This window comes from Grampus griseus (genome assembly GCF_964374135.1).
Source record: "Grampus griseus genome assembly, chromosome: 10".
NCBI classification, from domain to species: Eukaryota; Metazoa; Chordata; class Mammalia; order Artiodactyla; family Delphinidae; genus Grampus; species Grampus griseus.
Window position 1 is genome coordinate 44011402 of NC_139004.1, and position 9591 is coordinate 44020992.

A 9591-nucleotide genomic window follows, 5' to 3' on the forward strand; every position below is an offset into this window, starting at 1 on the left:
ACCTCCCTGTGTGCCCCAGCCTGAGATGCGCATCCACTGGTATGGGTAGGGGCTGGGTGCTGGAGTCAGGGTTAAGAGGAAAATCCCAGGGAGAGGACTGGGGTAGGCTGTGCAGAGACAGCCTGAAGGAGCTGAGTGTGGTATGACTGTAACCGACGGTGTATGTGGAAGAAGCCTGGGCCCTCTATAGAAGCAAAGTGCCACGTGAAGGGAGGGGCAGGACGTGCCATAACAGCCTCTTTCTCCACATGCTGGCCCCTACCTCCATGGGCTCTGGGAGTGCACAACCCAGCCACCACCTTGGCAGGTGCCCACACCCCAGCTGCTGCCTGGCCAGGCATCCACGCCCTAGCTGCTGCCTCGGTGGGCTCCCGTGCCAGCCACCACCTCAGCAGGCTCTGGGAGCAGGTGCCACCAGGTTCCCCGCACACAGGCGGGGCTGAAATCATAGTGAAGCCCTAGGGGCTGCACAACTTAGGAAATCAGGGCGGAAATCTTCCCATGGCTGCACAAGCTGCAGATTTACACCTCTACCACTGGCTTTGTAAATTCAGCACCTGCGGGACATCCAAGCAGACAATGGGTGCCCCCGCAGCTGGAACGCGTCTGGCCTTAACAGCTGTGGGCTTTGTGGTGTGTGCACGCAGGGACTGGGCCACGGCTGGGCTGCTTCCACAGATCCCATGGCGAGTCAGGTGCACGACTACTACAGGCCTGGGACCTGACTTCGGCGGATCTGTGTTGGTGGCCTTCTGAAAACAATGCCTGAGGGACATCAGGTCCAATTGCCAACATTCCCATGGTTGAGGTGAGGGCGAGAGCAGAGCCGACAACAGTGTACTTTGTGAGCCCGCACAACAGGTGACAGGTGGCACCACAGAGCACACTCCCCAGTAGACAACTCCGGGGAAGGAATTGTCAGTGGATCCTCTCCCAGCAGGAGCGCTCCAGTCCTGCCTACCTCATGCCTCAGCTCAGAAACAGATTTGGAGCTTCTACTCCAACAACGAGGGAGCAGACCCTGCCCCCTGACAGAGCTGTGACAACCACAGAGCAAAGAAGAGGCCCTGCTCAATATCCAGTGCAGACTCTGGTCACTACAACACCACTCACAACCTCTATCAAGGGGATAACGGCCAGCACATGCTGAGGAAGGAGGTGGCAGGCATCCATACTAAAAACAGCCCTCGCACCAAAAATATTAAACTCACACAAGCTACACAGGGAGGCTCCTACATAAAAATAGCCCTCCGAGACCACAGTAGATAATTGTTTCTCCTAAACTCATAGAGTAAGAGAAATATAAGTAAATTGAAGAAGCAGAGGAACCACTCCCAATTAAAAAAAAAATATCAAGAGAGTTCCTCTGAAAGAACAAAAAGTGAAACAGACCTCTTCAGTCTGACACCAAGTTTAAGGGAGATAATGAAAATACTGAAGGAATTAAGAAAGGCTATTGATAGAAAGGCAGATTATTGTAAAAAGGAACTAGAAACTATAAAAAGGAACCAAAAAAATAAGAAAACTTATTTGCTGAGACAAAAGCTGAACTAAAGGCAATGAATAGCAGAATGATATAGTTCAGGAGAATGAGTAAGTGATTCAGAAGATAGAATAATGGAAATCACCCATTCAGGACAGCAGACAAAAAGCCAAATTGCAAAGGAAGAAAGAAAGCAATATAAGAGACCTATGGGATAATATAAAGTGTGCCAATCTATGCATAATAAGTATCCCAGAAGAAGAAGGAGAAAAGGGGATTGAAAATGTATTTGAAGAAATTATGACTAAAAGCTTCCCAAACCAAAAGAAGGAAACAGATATCCAGATACAGGAAGCACAGAACATCCCAAACAAGATGAACCCAAACAGACCTACACCAAGATATTATAATTAAAATGACCAAAGTTAAAGATAAAGAGAGGATTTTCAAGGCGGCAAGAGAAATAGTTAATTATAAGGGAACCCCCATAAGGCTATGAGCTGATTTCTCTACAGAAATATTGCAGGCCGGAAGGGAGTGGCAAAATATACTCAAAGTCCTGAAAGGGAAAAATCTGCAACCTAGGATACTCTACCCAGCAAGATTATCATTTAGAATAGGAGAGAGAAAGAATTTCTCAGACAAGCAAAAACTAAAATACAGCAATACTAAACCTATCCTAAAGGAAATATTGAAAGGTCTTCTCTAAATAGAAAAGTAAGAAGCTATAGGAAGGAGAACATCACAATTGGAAAGTAAATCATTTAAATAAGACAGTACACAGATTTAAAAAAAAAAACATTTCTGTAAAAGCAATGAACATCAAAAGGATGCACATAAAGTTGTAAAAGAGGACAACAAAATCATAAAATGTGGGGGAAGAGCGTAAGAGAATGTAGAATTTTTTTTTCTACAATGTGTTTGAGCCTATGTGACTACCAGTCTAAAGCAATTAGATATAAGACGGGGTTAACATACTTGAAAAAGGTTAACCACAAATCAAAAACATACAGTACGTTCAGAAAAGCCATAGAGAGAACACAAGCATAATACAAAAGAAAATTATCAAACCACAAAAAGAAAAAGAAAAAGAGACAAAGAAGAAATGTAAAATCAATGGGAAAACAACGTTTAAAATGGCAATAAATACATATCTATCAGTAATTAAACGTTAATGGACTAAATACTCCAATCAGAAGACAGAGTGGCAGATTGAATTAAAAAAAAAAAGTCTACAATATGCTGCCTAAAAGAGACCCACTTTAGGGCAAAGGACACACATAGATTGAAAGTGAGGGGATGGAAAAAGATTTCATGCAAATGGAAATGTCAAGCAAGTGGGGGTCACAATACTCATATCAGACAAAATAGACTTTAAAACAAAGGCTATAAAGAAAGATAAATAAGGACACTATATGCTGATACAAAGAGCAATACAAGGAGAGGATGTTACACTCATCAACGTATATGCACCCAATATAGGAACACCCAAATACATAAAACAAATACTAATAGACATAAAGGGAGAAACTGATGGGAATATAATAATAGTAGACTTTAACACCCCACTCACATCAGTGGACAGATCTTCAAGACAGAAAATCAGTAAGGCAACAGAGATCCTAAATGATACAATTAGACTTAATTGGTATGTTTTCAAGATGTTACATCCAAAAAAGCAGAATACACATTCTTTTCAAGTGCACGTGGAACATTCTTTAGGATTAACTATGTACTAGGGCACAAAACAAGCCTCAACAAATTTAAGAGTATAGAAGTATTCAAGCATCTTTTCTAATCACAGGAGCATGAAACTAGAAATCAACTGCTGAAAAAGAAACAAGAAAAAAACAATTACATGCAGACTAAACAACATGCTACTAAAAAACCAGTAGGTCAATGATGAAATCAAAGAAGAAATTAAAAATACCTTGAGGCAAATGACAATGAAAGCACAACCCAATGAAAAATCAATGGGATGCAGCAAAAGCAGTCTTAGAAGGAAGTTCATAGCGATACAGGCCTTTTTCAAGAAGCAAGAAAAATCTCAAATAAACAACCTAACATACCACCTAAACGAATTAGAAAAAGAAAAATAAACAAAACCTAAAGTCAGCAGAAGGAAGGAAATAATAAAGATCAGAGAGGAAATAAAGTAGAGATTTTAAAAAAAATAGAAAAAGTCAATAAAACTAAGAGCTGGTTCTTTGATAGGGTAAACAAAATTCACAAACCTCTGGCCAGGCTCACCGAGAAGAGAGAAGACCCAAATAAACAAAATAAGAAATGAACGAGGAGAAATCACAACTGATACCACAGAAATACAAAAAAACATAAGAGAATACTATGAACAATTATATGCCAACAAATTCGACTACCTAGAGGAAAGGCGGGGAGGGATAAATTAGGAGTTTGGGATTAACATAAATACCCTACTATATATAAAATAGATAACCAACAGGGACCCACTCTATAACACAGGAAACTATACTCAATTTTGTAATAACCAATAAGGGGAAAGAATTTGAAAAAAATACCTATAACTAAATCATTTTGCTGTACACCTGAAACCAACACAACATTGTAAATCAACCATACTTCAAAATAAAATTTTTTTTAAAAGTTGAGCATTATGTTTTATTCAGCAGATATACTGAGGACTTCAAGCCTAGGAGGCAGCCTCTCAGCTCTGAAGGATGGTTCCAAAGAGGTAAGGGAGGAGCCAGGATATATAGGAGCTTTTGCAGAAAAACCCCCCAAAACACACACAAAAAAAGTAGGTGGAATATAAAAAGATTACTATTAATTAAAGAAAACCTGACATCTCAAGTTAATTAATTTACCACTTTTCTATGTATGGGAAGATGCAAGAGTCTGGGCTTTTTTTTTTTTTTTCCAATAGATCTTTATTGGAGTATAATTGCTTCACAATACTGTGTTAGATTCTGTTGTACAACGAAGTGAATCAGCCACATGCATATATATATCCCCATATCCCCTCCCTCTTGATATTCCCTCCCATCCTTCCTATCCCACTCCTCTATGTCATTGCAAAGCACTGGGCTGATCTCCCTGTGCTATGCTGCTGCTTCTCACTAGCTATCTATTTTACATTTGGTAGTGTATATATGTCAATGCTAGCCCCAGCTTCCCTCTCCCTGCCCCGTGTCCTCAAGTCCATTCTCTATGTCTACGTGTTTATTTCTGCCCTGCCACTAGGTTCATCAGTACCATTATTTTTAAGAGTCCATATATATGCGTTAGCATACGGTATTTTTTTCTTTCTGACTTACTTCACTCTGTATGACAGACACTAGGTCCATCCACCTCACTACAAATAACTCAATTTCGTTTCTTTATATGGCTGAGTAATATTCCATTGTATATATGTGCTACATCTACTTAATCCATTCATCTTTCAATGGACATTTAGGTTGGTTCCATGTCCTGGATATTGTAAATAGTGCTGCAATGAACATTGTGGTACATGTCTCTTTCTGACTTATGGTTTTCTCAGGGTATATGCCCAGTAGTGAGATTGCTGGGTCATATGGTAGTTCTATTTCTAGTTTTTTAAGGAACCTCCTTTCTGTTTTCCATAGTGGCTGTATCAATTTACATTCCCATCAATAGTGCAGGGGGGTTCCCTTTTCACCACACCCTTTCCAGCATTTATTGTTTCTAGATTTTTTGATAATGGCCATTCTGACTGACATGACGTGATACTTCATTGTAATTTTGATTTGCATTTCTGTAGTAATTAGTGATGTTGAGCATCTTTTCATGTGCCTCTTGGCCATCTATATGTCTTCCTTGGTGAAATGTCTATTTAGGTCTTCCACCCATTTTTAATTGGAGTGTTTGTTTTTTTGATATTAAGCTCCATGAGCTGTTTGTATATTTTGGAGATTAATCCTTTGTTTGTTGTTTCATTTGCAAATATTTTCTCCCATTCTCAGGGTTGTCTTTTCATCTTGTTTATGGTTTCCTCTGCTCTTCAAAAGATTTTAAGTTTAATTAAGTCCCATTTGTTTATTTTTGTGTTTATTTCCATTACTCTAGGAGGTAGATCAGAAAAGATCTTGCTGTGGTTTATGTCAAAGAGTGTTTTTCCTCTAAGAGTTTTATAGTGTCTGGTCTTACATTTAGATCTTTAGTCGATATGGAGTTTATTTTTGTGTATGGTGTTAGGGAGTGTTCTAATTTCATTCTTTTACATATAGCTATCCAGTTTTCCCAGCACCACTTGTTGAAGAGGCTGTCTTTTCTCCATTGTATGTTCTTGCCTCCTTTGTCATAAATTAGGTGCCCACATGTGCATGGGTTTATCTCTGGGCATTCTTTCCTGTACCATTGATCTATATGTCTGTTTTTGTGCCAGTACCATACTGTCTTGATTACTGTAGCTTTGTCATATAGTTTGAAGTTGAGGAGCCTGATTCTTCCAACTCCGTTTTTCTTTCTCAAGATTTCTTTGGCTATTTGGGGTCTTTTGTATATCCATACAAACTGTAAAATTTTTTGTTCTAATTCTGTGAGGAATGCCATTGGTAGTTTGATAGGGATTGCATTGAATCTGTAGATTGCTTTGGGTAGTATAGTCATTTTCACAATATTGATTCTTCCAATCCAAGAACATGGTATATTTCTCCATCTGTTTATGTCATTTTTGATTTCTTTCATCAGTGTTTTGTAGTTTTGAGTACAAGTCTTTCGCCTCCTTAGGCAGCTTTATTCCTAGTATTTTATTCTTTTTGTTGCAATGGTAAATGGTCGTGTTTCCTTAATTTCTTTTTCTGATTTTTCATTGCTGGTGTATGGGAATGCCAGAGATTTCTGTGCATTAATTTTGTATCCTGCAACATTACCAGATTCATTGATTAGTTCTAGTAGTTTTCTGTTGGCATCTTTAGGATTTTCTATGTATAGTATCATGTCATCTGCAAACAGTGATAGTTTTACTTCTTCTTTTCCAATTTGTATTCCTTTTATTTCTTTTTCTTCTCTGACTGCCGTGGCTAGAACTTTCAAAACTATGTTGAATAAGAGTGGCAAGAGTGGACATCCTTGTCTTGTTCCTGATCTTAGTGGAAATGCTTTCAGTTTTTTACCATTGAGTATGATCCTTGCTGTGGGTTTGTCATATATGGCCTTTATTGTGTTGAGGTAGGTTCCCTCTATGCCCATTTTCTGGAGAGTTTTTATCATAAATGGTGTTAAATTTTGTCAGAAGCTTTTTCTGAATCTATTGAGATGATCATATGGTTTTTATTACTTAATTTGTTAATATGGTGTATCACATTGATTGATTTGCATATATTGAAGAATCCTTGCATCCCTGGGATAAACCCCACCTGATCATGGTGTATGACCCTTTTAATGTGTTGCTGGATTCTGTTTGCTAGTATTTTGTTCAGGATGTTTGCATCTATGTTCATCAGTGATATTGGTCTATAATTTTCTTATTTTGTTATATCTTTTTCTTGTTTTGGTATCAGAGTGATGTTGGCTTTATGGAATGAATTTGGGAGTGTTTATCCCTCTGCAGTTTTTTGTAAGAGTTTGAGAAGGATCAGTGTTAGCTCTCCTCTAAATGTTTGATAGAATTCACCTGTGAGGCCATCTGGTCCTGGACTTTTGTTTGTTGGAAGATTTTTAATTACATTTTCAATTTCATTACTTGTGATAGGTCTATTTATATTTTCTAATTCTTCCTGGTTCAGTCTTAGAAAATTGTACCTTTCCAAGAATTTGTTCATTTCTTTGTGGTTGTCCATTTTATTGGCATATAGATGTTTGTAGTAGTCTCTTAGAATCCTTTGTATTTCTGCGGTGTCAGTTGTGATTTCTCCTTTTTCATTTCTAAATTTATTGATTTGCGTCCTCTCCCTTTTTTTCTTGATGAGTCTGGCTAAGGGTTTATCAATTTTGTTTATCTTCTCAAAGAACTAGCTTTTAGTTTTATTGATCTTTGCTCTTGTTTTCTTCATTTCTATTTCATTTATTTCTGTTCTGATCTTTATGATCTCTTTCCTTCTACTGACTTTGGGTTTTCTTTGTTCTTCTTTCTCTAGTTGTTTTAACTGTAGAGTTAGATTGTTTATTTGAGGTTTTTCTTGTTTCTTGAGTTTAGATTGAATTGCTGTAAACTTCTCTATTAGAACTGCTATTGCTCTGTCCCATAGGTTTTGGGTCATCATGTTTCCATTGTCATTTGTTTGTATGTATTTTTTAATTTATTCTTTGATTTCTTCAGTGATCTCTTGGTTATTTAGTAGTGCACTGTTTAGCATCCATGTATTTGTGTTTTTTACAGTTTATTTTTCTGTAATTAATTTGCAATCTCATAGCATTGTGGTCAGAAAAGATGCCTGATACGATTTTAACTTTCTTAAAGTTTCCAAGGCTTGATTTGTGACCCAAGATGTGATCCATCCTGGAGAATGTTCCCTGTGCCCTTGAGAAGAAAGTGTATTCTGCCACTTTGGGGTGGAATGTTCTATAAATATCAATTAAACCTATCTGGTCTATTGTGTCATTTAAAGCTTGTGTTTCCTTATTTATTTTCTACTTGGATGATCTGTCCTTTGGTGTAAGTGGGGTGTTAAAGTCCCCTACTATTATTGTGTTACTGTCAATTTCTCCTTTCATGGTTGTTAGCATTTGCCTTACTTATTGAGGTGCTCCTATGTTGTGTGCAGAAACATTTATAAGTGTTATATCTTCTTGGATTGATCCTTTGATCATTATGTAGTGTCCCTCCTTATCTCTTGCAACAGTCTTTATTTTAAAGTCTATTGTATCTGATACAAGTATTGCTACTCCAATTTTCTTTTGATTTCTATTTTCATGGAATATCTTTTTCCATCCCTTCACTTTCAGTCTGTATGTGTCCCTAGGTCTGAAGTGGGTCTCTTGTAGACAGAATATATATGGGTCTTGTTTTTGTATCCATTCAGCCAGTCTGTGTCTTTTGGTTCAGTCATTTAATCCATTTACATTCAAGGTTATTATCAATAGGTATGTTCCTATTACCATTTTCTTAATTGTTTTGGGTTTGTTTCTGTGGGTCTTTTTCTTCTCTTGTGTTTCTCGCTTAGAGAAGTTTCTTTAGCAGTTGTTGTAAAGCTAGTTTGGTGGTGCTGAATTCTCTTAGCTTTTACTTGTCTGAAAAGCATTTGATTTCTCTGTCAAATCTGAATGAGATCCTTACTGGGTTGAGTAATCTTGGTTGTAGGTTTTTCTCTTTCATCACTTTTTGTATATTCTGCTACTCCCTTTTGGCCTGCAGAGTTTCTGCTGAAAAATTATCTGATAACCTTATGGGGATTCCTCTGTTATTTTTTGTTATTCCATAGGTTATTCCTATGTTATTTTTTTTTCTCTTGCTGCTTTTAATATTTTTTCTTTGAATTTAATTTTTGTTAGTTTGATTAATATGTGTCTTGGTGTGTTTTTTCCTAGGGTTTATCCTGTATGGGACTCTCATACAGGATATAGGATGCAACATCCTTTGTTTATTGATATGGCAGGTGACATTTTTCCTCCACACCCTGGAAGGAGCTTGTGCACATGTCTGGGGCCCTGGGTTTTGTAGCTGCCACCAAGGGACACAATCTTTGATCACCTGGCTCTGGTGGCCAGAAGGCTTGCACTTCTGGGTCCTACAGGACTTCAATAAACAAAGAAACAGCTCTTAACCAGCTGTATCCCCAGGGCTCAGCACAGAGAGAGTAGAAAGAAATCACCATTTCCTGGTTTTTCCCTGAAAGTGGTTTATATGCATACTTGATAACTTCTGCCAGAGGGTCTGGTTTCCACTCAGTCTAAATCTAGGTGCTGACTGAGATACTCCTCTTTGGGACACTGACAGGTTTTGGTACAGCCTCAACTACTGGGAGCCTCTAAAATAAAATAGTCTGCTTAGACAATCACAAAGGTTTGAGAGATAACTGAAAGGTGAGACTGGGTTGAATGATAAGGTTATTCTCCTGCAGGAGACCACTCTGTCAAGACTGGGACAGGTGGGTGTTTAATCTGATGCATTGAAATCAACGCAGAGAGTCAAGAAAAGTGAAGAAACAGAGGAATATGTTCCAAATAAAAGG